This window comes from Trichosurus vulpecula, chromosome 2 (assembly GCF_011100635.1).
Source record: "Trichosurus vulpecula isolate mTriVul1 chromosome 2, mTriVul1.pri, whole genome shotgun sequence".
NCBI classification, from domain to species: Eukaryota; Metazoa; Chordata; class Mammalia; order Diprotodontia; family Phalangeridae; genus Trichosurus; species Trichosurus vulpecula.
The window spans coordinates 263,223,269-263,236,855 of NC_050574.1; the positions used below are offsets into that span (position 1 = coordinate 263,223,269).

The following is a 13,587-nucleotide window of genomic DNA, read 5'->3' on the forward strand; positions in this document are numbered from 1 at the left end:
ATGGTTTGTGGAAACAGCAAAGAAAGGAGTCCAAGGGTAAAGGAACTGAAGGTATGAGGGAATCCAGTGGTCAAATAACTAATGAAGATGGGTAGAAGGGAGATTTGAAAAAAAAAAAAAAGACACGGGTCTTAATGGTCGGTTACTGAAAAATCTAAGAGGTTGTGAGAAAAGTATACGTGAAAGAGGAGGAAGAAGGGGAGAGAGAAGGGAGAAAGAAGGGGAAAAGAAGAAGGGAGGAGGGAGGGAGGGGAGAGAAAGAGAGAGAGAGAGAGAGAGAGAGAGAGAGAGAGAGAGAGAGAGAGAGAGAGAGAGAGAGAGAAAGGGGGGCAGGGAGAGGAAAGGAGAAAGAGTGTTTGTGTGCCTGTATGTATGAGTGACATTGAGAGGGAGGGAAGGAGGGAGGAAAAGCCTGAGTGAGTGAGAGGGGGGAGTGTCTCTACGTGGAGAAGAGAGACGGGGAGTTGTGTCAGTGAAGGAATCCAGTTAGGGGGCTGAGCCAGGGCTATGCTCTCAGTTTTTAGCGCCAGCAGAGCAGGGCTAAGTAGGGACGAAGAGGAAACCCGCGGAGAAGCAGCTCGGCGCCCAGCCCTCCTCCTCCTCCTCCTCCTTCTCCCCTTCCTCCTCCTCGCGTTGGCTCTAGGGGCTAGCAGCTGCGGCGCTTTCTCCTCTCCAGCCTCACTCTCTCCCTGTACCCGGCCCGGGCCGAGCAGAAACAGTCCACTGGCAGAGAGGTAAGCTACTGGGGGCACACTTGATGCGGCGCTTTAGCCCTGGGTTCAAGGCAATGTTGCGGGTACAGTCCGCGGGCCCCCACCCCCATCACTGTCCTCTTCTCCACCTTCTCCGTCTCTCTCCTTGCTCAAGCTGTGCCCTCCTCCCTGCAGCCACCAGGGGTTTGCATAACGGGGGAGAAGAGAGGAGAAGAGAAGAGGGGGATATAAGGGTGAAGGGCAAGAAGAGGGACGTGCTTGTGGGTTTCTTAGCTTAAAAGCGCATTTTGCACCTCAGTTGTAGAGACATTCGTGCCTCCCCCCTTCCTGGAGCTGCATGGAAACCCTCTTAACGCTGGGGTGTGGTGGTAAAACATGCCTGGATATTAATGGTTTGGGGCACGCTCTGTAGGCTGGACTTTACGTGAGAATTGTGATCCCATTTTTTCCTTCCTCCTTCAACCCTCCCCCTTCCCCTTACAAAGGCGAGGTGGCGGAGGGGCACTTTGACTTTTTCTGCCCGTTCATTTATAGGATGAAAATGTTGGCCGGCTGAGGTCCAACGTGGACCAGCCCGCCTTTCATCCACCCCCACCTCGAAAATGCAACTTCACCCGTTGCTGAGGTTTTCTGCTCTGTTCCAATACACTGAATAGCCCAGCCCAGCCCAGTCCTTCCTTTACTTACTCACGGGACTAACATATCCTCCCGCTAAATCATCCGTTTTAAATGAGATTTTACATTCCAAAGTCAAAGGTAAAACCCTCTCGCCGCCACCTTCCTCCTGTTCCGATGATTTAGTGCAGCCGTTGGGAGCTGTAAACATCAACCGAAATTATTCTTCTCACCATGCTGGATTCTGTATTTTATTTCTTTCCAAGTGAGACTCGAAAGGAAGTTGGATTGCATTTTACAGCTCTGGTCGATATTATTACTTGAAAACAAATGATACTCAGCAAATTATAAGACTATTCCTGGAGTCTGCTCCCTTGAATTATGCCCGTACAGTTGTGATTGCAGGGGAGAAAATGCTGAAACAGCACCATATTTTCATCAAATGTTGCATTACAGTTTGTCTGAGTTGCCATATGTTCACATATATACTGTGATTACTGGGCAAGGATAGAAGCTAAATGTTTAGTGCATTTTTCTACAGTATTTTGTGGAACAGCTTAGCCAAAAAATAAAATAAAAACAAAAAAACATGTCAAATGTTGTAAATGTATGTGCATGGGGTTGGCTTGCTAAGATGGCAATAAACCAAAGCCGGACTGGACTTTGATGCGTAAAATTTTGGTATGGTTATTTGGAGATCAATATTGTGTTCTTACAGCTCTGTTAAGCAGCGGTCTTTATTGCTTTGCTTATGGCAAAATTTGCCACCAAGTATTTAAATAATTATTGTTAAAATTGACTGAATAGCTAACAAGCTGCACTGCCTAATACTGGTCTCTGTAATGTTCAAAACAAAACAAAACACCATCATTCACTAAGGCAGCCTGGATCGAGGGAGTAAAAGAAAAGTACCTGAAACACACTATCTGCTGGTTTGAGGTGTAGAAGAGAGCACTGACTGTGTGACTTTCCTCTTGAGAGAACTGCAAATAAAAGGTTCAGATTGCTGATTTTTTTTTAAGCTTCAAAAGATTTTAGTTACCAAGAATCCTAATTCTGGCTGATGTCAAGGTTTTGTAGACTTTGAAGCACTTGGACGAAAGATTCCATGCAAAATGCACCTGAGCCTATTATCTGATTCTCCAATATGAGAACTAGTGAAAGAAACTTCAGAAATGGCATCCTTTCCTTGCATTGCGTCAAATTGAATGTGGTGTAAAGGGATCACTATCCTAATATTTAAAAAATAAAATAAAATTGTCATATTTAGTAATTACAGCCTCCTCTCCTGCAGGCTTATGGTAGTAAAAAACAAAAGAAAAATTTACATTGTCCTCCTTAATTTTAGAAAATTTGTGTGGGGGTTCTGTTTTTGTTTGTTTTTTGCCTTTATAAAGTAGTCAGATGGGCATAATTTTGTTCTACAAGAAGAGTCTGGGACCTGTTTCTGGTGGATCCAAGTGTTACTTTGGAATTTAAAGATCACTTTGCCAGTTAGTCTTTAAGAACAGATTCTTTGCCACTCTTGATTTATTTTTCCACCTGGCACATTAGAATCAAGTATGTTAACACGTGGCTGAGAAAAGGAGCAAAAGACAGAATGAATCCCACTTGGGAAAAGAAAAATAAGATTGGCAAAGTCAGTGATTTTCAAAAGACAACCCTAAAATAAAGGTTTCACATTGTAATCAGGACAAATCAGCCCCCCTGGTGAAACCAGATCTCTGATTAAGAACAGCAGTAAGTTACGTGGATAAAAGCAATTACAGTGAAACTACTATATGAAGCCTAGACACCAAAATGATTAAATGTGTTATCTATGTATGATTGTGTTTTTGCTGGATCTTTAACTGGAAGAAAAAAAATAAATCTTTGTAATGATTTTCTATTTGGATAAGGCAAATAGTCCTGCAATCCCTAATTAGGGTTTTGGAATAAACTCAAGTCTCTATCATTTGTTCAAGCCTTTTTGTTGGAATAGAATACCAGGAAACATGTCAAGTTTTTTGTCTCTGTGTGTGATGGGATGGGGGATGCTAGAAAGATACTTCTTTAGAATTTAAGGAATGTTGGTTGCTTCTGCTTAACAGGTAAGCGAACAGAAACCAAACGGCAAGTTGTATATTTTTGACAATGCTATTTCTTCTTCTGATTCCTGCCTCTGATGAAAATATTAAATGACTGTCTAAGTATCTACTTAGTTGAATGCATTAATTTTGACGGGCAAATGCATCAATACCTTCAGGCTAATTTTATTTTACTGAGCTTCTTGATAAAAAAGAAGTCTATTCAGTTTAGTGTTGTGCAGTTACTGATTTTTTCAAGTGGTCATTCAGGGAACAGTATTGATGGCCTTTTGAGGTTTTCCAGTGAGCTCTCTAAGTATCCATAAGTAATAATAAGTAGCATTACTCTCTGGAAAGCCTTGGTGTTCATAACCTTGGTATCATAATGCATGATAGTATGATATAGCATATGCAAAAGCAACTCCATTTAACCTAAATTTTTTTGGTGGAGTTGAGCCTTAGGCATTTAAAATGTTGAAATAAAACAAAATATTAAGTGAGGAGAACATTTGGCCACTACCATCAATTAATACTTAGAAGTAAGTAGTAGAATGGAAGAAAAACTCTTGGGAAGGAGAAAGCCCGGATTTGTGCCCTAATAAATTTAAAGCTGTAAGGGGCCTTGCAGGTCATCTACAATCCAACCCTCCTGTTTTGTAGATGAGGTAACTGAGGCTCAAGGAGGTTAAATTGCTTTGCCCAAAGTCACAGTGTAGTAAATGGCAGGACTGGATTTGAACCCAGCTTCTTTACTCCAAATTCAGTGCCTTTTCTACTGTATAACCCTGTCTTCTCATTTAACCTCTTGAAGCGCCAATTTCCTCCTCTGTAACAATGCACTGCCCATCTCACAGGGTTGTTGTGAAGAAGGAACTTTGTAAATTGTAAAGTGCCATACGAATGTGAGATGTTATTATTATGTGTTTGGGGTATAGCAGTTGCTTCTTCCTCAGAGCTCAAACAAGTTTTATTAACGTTGAAGAAAGTGACCTAGGGCAACAGTATTGGAATTGTCTCTGATAAAAATTGAACTGAGATTGTGTTCAGAAAGATCTATGCCACTACCACCCATCTCACTATATGAAAAATTCATTGTGTCTGATCCAAAGCAGTTAAGTCTTGCTTAGTCACTGCTCCATGCTACTTTCGTAATCAGCTTTGGGTGAGATTTTTTTTTTAAGATTACAAGCCCCTTAAGAACAGAGTTCATGTTGAATTTTCTTTCATATCCCCAGCACTCAGGGACAGTATATAACACATAGTAGGAGCTTAAGAAATGTTTGTTGAATGAATGAATGCATATCATTCTAGTAGGCAAACAGCTGCTGACCCTCATGGTTCTTATACATTCACAAATGGAAGCCTTTATGCAACATCAGTGTAATCAGACATTGAGGGGTCTGTTCAGTGATATGTGCACACATTCCTAATTGTGCACAACTCAAAAGTGTTCCATTGATATATCATCTTCTAGGGTAATAACACCATAAAAAAACATTCTTTTCCTAATACACAGGTTAAAATGTAGGAAATCTGACATTGTGAAAGATAGGAAAATCACCTTTTCCCCACCTTTCTGCTCTTTTGTGAAATAGGGTTTTATGGAGGTGTTTTTCCCTTGATACCTCAAAATTGCTAATATGGTGTTCTTATGTTGTGTTATGGAAACATACCATATGTTTAGTTTCCAAAGAAGTTTATACTGTCAGTATTATGTTGTGAAATAACGTCTTATGAGCAGTGTAGGCAAGAAAATTACCTCATGAAGATGTATCACAATAATGTGTGTATTATGATTTTCTTCTGTACAGCTTTTCCCTTTACAGCTTTTAATTTTTATACTTCTAGATACATTTAATGGTCAGTGTTCTTCATTATGATGGTTATTATTATTATTTAAACCTTTATAATACTGCCCATCCAGTAAGAAAGATTGTCCATGTGAATCTATCTTGGGCACTGACTTCTCACCCAAACTTCAATTCCATATCTCCACTACTAATTGGATATTTCCACTTAGGTGTCTAACACTTCAAGTTCAACGTCTTTAACAAACTCATCTATTATTAATAAACCCATTCTTTTTTTATGACTTCCAGATTTCTTCTTTCTATCAGCAATGATCATTCCTCTAGTCAACCAGACTCAGAAGCCTGGTGTTCTTTGACTCCTCTCTCCCCTTTACCTGTCATATATAGTTTCTAATTCTATTTATTCTTCCCTTCTAGCGTTTGCATTCTTTTCTTCTCTGATTTGTTGTTTCCTTTTCATTTCCACCCTACACCGGCACCTCAAGTGAGCATTATCGCAACATAGTCAGGAGGATGACGAGTCAGTCTTTGACCTTTGTTTTTCATCATTCTGATTCATTCAAAATACTTATTTTACCATATCACTTCTCTGTCAGTGGCTCTATATTCCCTATACTATCAAATGAAACTCTTCAGACTAGCATTTTAGGCTCACTACATTCTGGCCCCAAAATGTCTTTCCAGCCTTACCTCTTACCGCTTTCCAAATTAAACTCTTTAACCCAACCACATCAATCGCTTTCTAGTTCCCCCAAAAGATAAGCACATTTTCATCCTTTGCTCATACAATGCCTCTAGATGGAAATGTTTCCTTCCCTCCTCTCTACCTGGTCAAATCCTTCCCAAATATTTCTCACTTCTCTAAATCACTTCCCTAAATCTCTACGGCTGCTTCTTCTTCTTCTTCATTATTACTATTATAATCATCATCATTATTATTATCATTATGGTTATGGATGGAGCACTAGGTTTAGTATTAAAAAGAACTTAATTCAAAACCTGGATCTAAATGAGCAACAGGTCACTCAACCTCCCTGGATCTTAATTTTTCACTTCCTGTAAAATGAAGGGATTGGATTAGCTCTAAGTCTGAAAAAAATGTCAGAGTATTGAGCTTTAACATTTAGCTTTAGCCCTGAAAGGGGCCTCAGTAGTGGTCTTGTTCAGTCCTCTCATTTTACATATTGGGAAAATGATACCCAGAGAAGTTAAATAACTTGCCCAAGGTAGGAGCTATGAGTGGCAGAGCTGGCATTTAAACAGATTTTCTGGTTCCAAATCCGGCGTTTTTTCCACTACATTATGATTCCTCTCTCCTGTTATGTCACAATCACATACTGCCCAATATCGATATTATGTAAATGTTTCACAAATCAATGTCTTCTTTTTCCATCTAGATTACAATCTCCTTGAGGGAATGGACTGTGCCTGACAATTTTTTTGTACCACCCCACAGTGTCTGGCACAGAGTAAGTACTCAAGAAATACTGAATGAGCGAACTATAAAGGGGGATATTTTCTGGCAAATGCTGGATGCCAGGCATTACACAGGAATGATAAAAACATCAAGTGGTAGGAAGCTTTTTCAATTTGTTTTCAATGGCTTCAATCAATCTCATGATAACCAGCTGAGAATTTTGAGAACTTTGCATTTTCCAAAGTTAAGAAATAATGACGGACTGTGGTGCAGCTGTGACATCCTCTTTGCACTGGCAATAAAGATTTCATTATTTTAAGACCAGAGTTAGGAGGCTTAACATTAAACATGAGCAGAGTATTTAAGCTTTATGCCAACATGTAAAACTCACAAAAATTAAATTTCATCAACCAATAAACATCTATAAATGCCTACTATGTTCCAGGCACTGTGCTAATTAACCATCAACTATATAAAAATTCAGAAAAAAATGGGGGCAGCTAGGTGGCGCAGTGAGTAGAGCACTGGAGTCAGGAGGACCTGAGTGCAAATTTGACCTCAGACACTTGACACATTTACTAGCTGTGTGACCTTGGACAAGTCACTTAACCCCAATTGCCCTGCCTTTCTCCCTCCAAAAAAAAAAATTTAGTCAACTGGAGCCTCTACGTGGCACAGTGAACCAAGCACTGGGCTTAGAATCAGGAAAACTCTTCATGAGTTCAAATCTGGCCTCAGATACTTATTAGCTGTGTGACCCTGGGCAAGTTGTTTAACCCTGTTAGCCTCAGTTTCCTCATCTGTAAAATGAGCTGGAGAAGGAAATGGCAAACCACTCCAGTATCTTTTTTCAAGAAGACTCCAAATGGGGTCACAAAGAGTCAGACATGACTGAAATGACCCAATAACAACAACTATGTGCCAGGCACTGTGCTAATTAAATTATAGACAATGTAAAAATTCAGCCAACTACACATAATCTTTCAGACTTTATCTCAACTGTCTTCATTCTGCAGTATATTCAACCAACATTTCCAAAACCTCTGTGGAACATCTGGCATTTTGAGGTTAAGGAGAAAATCTCAATACACCAACGCTGTATTTGGAGTAAAGGGTTCATTCTGATTAAGATACTGATTAAAACGAGTATGAGAGGTGAACAAAATGGCCGAGTTTTAGAAAAAGATACAGAAAACAAAGAAAAATTCATGTAGACCACCTATCCAGGGGTGGGGAACCTGTGGCCTTGAGGCCACATGTGGCTTCCTAGGTCCTTAAGAGTGGCCCTTTGACTGAATCCAAAGTTCACAGAATCCAAACTTCCCCTTCTAAAAGGATTTGTTCTGTAAAACTTGGATTCAGTCAAAAGGCCACACCCAAGGACCTAGAAGGCCGAGGCTGCAGGTTCCCTTCCCTGGTATAGAGAGATACATAGAGAGTAAATAGCATATGTGCAAAGACACACCAAGGAACAGGCTGTAAAAGGAAGAAGTTTGAACTGGGGAGAAACTACACACACACACACACACACACACGCACACACACACACACACACATCATTACATATGATAACCATATATGGATATGTAAACCTTAGGCAAAGACTTCTCAGTTTTAGCAGCCCTTCAATAAAGACATGACTTGCAGCTTGTCTGGAGGGGCAGACCCTGGTTTGGCAACCCTGGAAGTTGTTCGTACTGTCAAGGAGTTTGTTGTATTGAGGTCAGTCCTAAAAGTCTAGACATTACCACTATTCTTCCTATGTTACATATTTTCCACAAATCTAACTTTCTCAACTTTATATACAATGACCTAAATCTGTGAGAGGCAGCATGGTGATTGGAGAGAGAGCTGACCTTGGAAGCAGGTAGACCTGGGTTCAAGTCTTGTCACATATTTGCTGAGTGATCCTGTGTGATCCGAGTCTAACTCAGGCCAGTGCTGTGATTCAGGTTTGGTTCTAGTATATAATGCTATCTTCATGGACCGTAGCATGAAACAAAAACAACTTGAAATAAGATTTAAAATAATTTAATTCCTAATTAAGTTAAAATAAAGCACTACTCCCCTTCACCTCCATGTTTATGATAGCAATCAACAACACTCAGGAAGACAATAGTAATTCTGCTAGAACTTCTAGAGTCTGACTCCATACAGACTGGGCTTTTTATGCCCTTAATCCTTTGAATCAACCAGGTCTCAAGGAGACAACTTCCTTGTTTCCTTAAAGGGAAGTCATCCCACCACATATTAAATAGGTAACATTCTTGCTTCATCATCTAACTTCTCAAGTGCCCAGTCTCTAACACTAATTTTTAGGTTCTGACTGCACTGGGAGAGAGACCGTCCTCATGAAGCTTTGACATGGTTCCCTATATCAATGAAATCATGGATATGGTCCAAAAAGAAACCCAACTAAGCACACATGTGGTCTCTGTGGCTCCCAAAATTAACAAGATGGCGATCCTCAGGTGGGAATTTACCACACATAGAAAACTAAAAACCACAGTATTTTGTTAACTCAGTGTGTTAGACATAAGAATGTAGTCACTAGTTTCATCCTCTGTCTAAATACAGTGAGAAAGCCATTAAGGATCTCATAGAATCACATGAACAGTGGAGCCTGAAGGATCTTCAGATTGCTGCCACCAGGTGCTGTATTTTATGGTCCATCACCTAAATGGCTAAAAACAAACAATCTCACAGACAGTAGAACCAGTGTCATTGAGTGGGTTCATTGATAAAGTTCTTGGGAAGTAAAGGCCTCCAATTAGAATACCTTGACCATTCCATGGTAACCCTCAAGGTCCAAAGGGTTAAAATCCAGGTGTAAGTATTAATGGAAGTAGTGAACAAATTAACTATCCCAAGAGAGGCAGCATGGAGTAGTGTATAGAAGGTCAGTCTTCTTGTGGCTTTTACACATACTAGCTGTGTAAACATAGACAAGTCACTTTAGCCTCTCCGTACCTCAAGCAAATAAGACTCAAGTTAGAGTAGAATTGGTGATTGCATCGGAGAGGGAGAGGGAAGTTTCCACATTGGAAGTTCATTACACTGCTCAAATCATAGCTCTGAATAAAAAAATATTCTCTAAGAGGTTACCCACCAGACAGCCACCATCACTGGATATTGTGCCTCGAACACACTATATTCTCAACAAATATTTGTTAAATGAATGAATGCATGCATGAATGAACAGTAACCCGAGACTAATAGTTCTCTTTGAATGGGAAATACTGAGGAATCCAGGAACAACTTGTAGCAAAGTCAATATAATAATTCATTGTCAACATTGCCAGCTCATCATGGTTCAGAACAAAGTACTACTTTGTTGAATTCAACATCCTGTGGCTCAAGTTAAGTATGTGACACACTTACTGGAATACCCAAACTGGAGAGATCCAGAGCTGGACAGATCTCCACCAAACCAGAGACTTCTTTTCAATGTTAAAGACATGCTGTGACTAGTTTCTACACTGTTGTGGTAGCACTGCAGGTCTGTCAAGCAGGGAATCTTATGGAAGTGGAAACCTCAGTTAGCAGTTGCTTCATCCTGACATCATAGATCAGGTCCCATGAGGGCTGCTACCACTTTGGTAGTGGAAGGAACCAACAAGAAAGAACTATTGTAGGGATGGGACTGAAATCTGCTAAATAGAGGAGGCTGGAGAGTAGGGGAGAATGTAAAGAGAGCAGACTGTTTAGAAGAGGTGGGCAGGGGGGGATACAAAGGTCCCACTCTGCATAATTGTCACTCATGGTATTCCATTTGGGTAGGGCCCTTGCCTTTTGTGACACCACCATCCACTTTTAATTTGAATAATTATGTCAGCCCTCCACATGCAGATGAATAAAAGTCTGTTGTTGCTGTGGTTGCGGTTGTTTGTTGTTGTTCAGTCATGTCTGACTCTCTGTGACCCCATTTGGGGTTTTCTTGGCAAAGATGCTGGAGTGGTTTGCCATTTCTTTTTCCAGTTCATTTCAAAGATGAGGAAACTGAGGCAAAGAGGGTTAAGTGACTTACCTGAGGTCACACAGCTGACTGAGGCCAGATTTGAATTCCCAAAGACGAATCTTCCTGACTCCAGGCCCGGCCCTGTGCCATCTAGTCACTCCTGAACAAAAGTCTATCAGTTACTTAAACTTGAAATACAGTGTTTTAGATATGGTGCAGAATAGCCAAGACAGACTTGGAAAATAACATCTGCAGCCCGAAATGGAATGAAAGACTTGGTGAATTGGAAAGATGCTGAACTCAAAGAGACACATTTGGAGTCAAAAGGCCTGAGTTCAGATTCTGACTGTGCCGCTTACTGTCTGTGTAATCTTGGATAATTCACTTAATCTTTCTTAGCCTCAGTTTCCTCGGCTGTAAAATGAGGGGCTGTACTAGATTCTCTCTAAGGTCCATACCAGCTCTAGATCTAGATAGCTGCTCATTTAAGTGAGCAGGGGAGGAAGGACTGTCAGTCAAGTATCCATTTCTCATACTCTGTCACTCACATCACACAGATACTGAGGACAATAGTCACTCCAAAGTATTAAAAGCAATAGTCACTTTAAAAACTGAGACTCTCCAAAGGATTTAAGAGAATGATTTAGAGACAATTAGAAAGCCCCAGTTGATAAGTATTGTGTCCTAGAAAGGTGGCATCAGAACCATTAACTTCCTATAACAACTCCTATCTTTATAATGCTTTAAGATTTACAAAGTGCTTTCCCCAAGCTGGTCTTCTGAGGTGGGTACCGTAGCCGTCACTGTTCCCATTCTACAGAGAAGAAAATTAAGATTCACAGAAGTTAGGTCTCTTGATTATGGTCACACTGCTATTAGTTTCTGAAATAGGATTTGAACTCAAGGCTCCTAAATAGTGTGTCCTTTCCATGACTCCAGGATGCTTCCTCAGAATGGAAAGTGGCAACCAATTGGAAGAAATAAAGTTAACTGGGGATGTAGGCTAATTAGAAATTAAAGTAAGTGAGAATAGCTTTGAGGAAATTGGGGGAAAACCATGGATTATAGGAGAAAAGTCAGGATTTAAAGTCCATTGAAATATTTAGGAACATGGATTAGACATTGTATTTGGAAAGAGGTGGTGGCTAAGTGGTGCAGTGGATAGAGTCAGGGCCTGCAGTCAGGAAGACTCATCTTCCTGAGTTCAAATCTGGCCTCAGATACTTAACTAGACCCTGGGCAAGTCACTTAACCGTGTTTGCCTCAGTTTTCTCATCTGTAAAATGAACTGGACAAGGAAATGGCAAATTACTCTTGTATCTTTGCCAAGAAAGCCCCAAATAGGGTCATAAAGAGTTGGATGCAACAGAAACAACTCAGCAATAACAGCAAAAACAGAAGAAAAGGAAAAAAGAACAAGGAAAAAAGATCGATTTTCTTAAATTTGAAAGTATGTGCCATCTTTTATCCCGCTTTGTGATTAATAGCAGAGCCACCCTTGTACATAGACAAAGGACATAGCTGGCTTTGTGATATGATTGCAGGGTCTTCTTTACCGTACCTCCCCCCTCAAAGGCACCCCGGCAACTCTCCGATACCTGAAATGCCACAATTTGAATGCTTTGTTCCTTTGATCAAAGGGTTCCCAATAATAACAGTAACAGCTAGTATTTATATAGTGCTTTAAGGTTTGCAAAGTATTATGTTATAACATATGTTTTTTCATTTGACCCTCACAACAAATCTGTAAGAATGGTCTTACTATCCACACTTTTCGATTAGGAAACTGACGTTGAAAGAGGTTAAGTCAAAGCCACCAAGGTAGTTAGTACCTGAGGCAGGATTTGGATTTAGGCCTTCCAGACTCCACGGCCTCTTTGCTTCTGTAACTAGCATTTATATAGTTTCTGTGGAGCATGTAGATGTTTCTTATCCTCTGTTAAAATTCAGACAACTCTAAGAGGGCTAATACATTGAGACTTCTCAGTCTTTTACAGTATATGTCAGAGTTTGTTCAAGGCATGGTTTTGACGGGAAGAGGCTGGATGGTAAGAACATGAAAACAGCTTGCTAGAGGATAGACATGGTGATGCTTAAGGAGTCCTGGGGACATTGGTTTGATCTTGGTTTGCTGATTAATTTGATTACAGGCAGATGGATAGAAAGAGAACGTAAAGGTGACAGAGAACACCTGCCACTCTTTTCTCTGCTTCACAATTTTGGCAAAGGCCAGAACTGACTATTGGGCGGTCATTTGTAAGATCTCCAGCTGGGACTATGGGAAGGGCAAAGTAGAGCTGTTGAACAAAGTAAAGAGAAACTGACACATGTGGGCATAATATATGAATAAATAAAGCTAGTTTTAGCATCTCTTAATATTCTGTCTTTAACCCACCACCAAAGTCATCTTTTATTTTCACCATTTGCTGATAAATTGCTTACCTTCTACAGAAAAGAAAAAGGGGGGAAAACCACTGAGGAATTGTCTGAAAAAGGAAGAATTGTATATGAATTAGAGACCAGGGACAAATTCACACTCATTTGTTAGCACCATTCTTTCCTAAACTGTGGGTGCTTTAGAAGTTCTTTTGTTGCATCCTTTGTTGTTGACAGGAGGGGGGATGGGGTGGGAGGAGATATACTATACAGAGAAGACATAATTTTAACTGGAAGCAATACAGTTCCCAGGGTGGGCTGCCTTCCTTGCATTATAGTGATTGCTAAAACATAATCAACCAAGGCTGTTTATTGAGGTGTGCCTTCTGCAGTGATGAAAATTCCATCTGACACAATGCCACTTATGATAGGCAGGTGTTTTCTGTGGGATTGTGTACAATTTTGTAATGTTCAAATGGAAAATCAGAAAACAGAATGCTGGCCACTATGACTTCACTAATGTTTGTGATGCACTGCCCCCCCCCCACCCCACACCAAATGAAGTCTTACTCTTAAAAGACACATGGGACTATTCATAACCCATAACCTTGCCTGCTATCTATCCGTATGC

General features: G+C 40.4%; 1 protein-coding gene across 1 annotated transcript in view; it reads left to right on the plus strand.

Annotated features, from left to right (window-relative positions):
- The first annotated feature begins 312 nt into the window (after positions 1 to 312).
- SPATS2L (spermatogenesis associated serine rich 2 like) overlaps positions 313 to 13,587 on the plus strand; it is a 241,613-nt gene continuing 228,338 nt past the window's right edge. The window contains exon 1 of the mRNA XM_036744739.1: positions 313 to 734. The gene's annotated coding sequence lies outside the window, so the exon portion shown is untranslated. The remainder of the gene's footprint in view (positions 735 to 13,587) is intronic.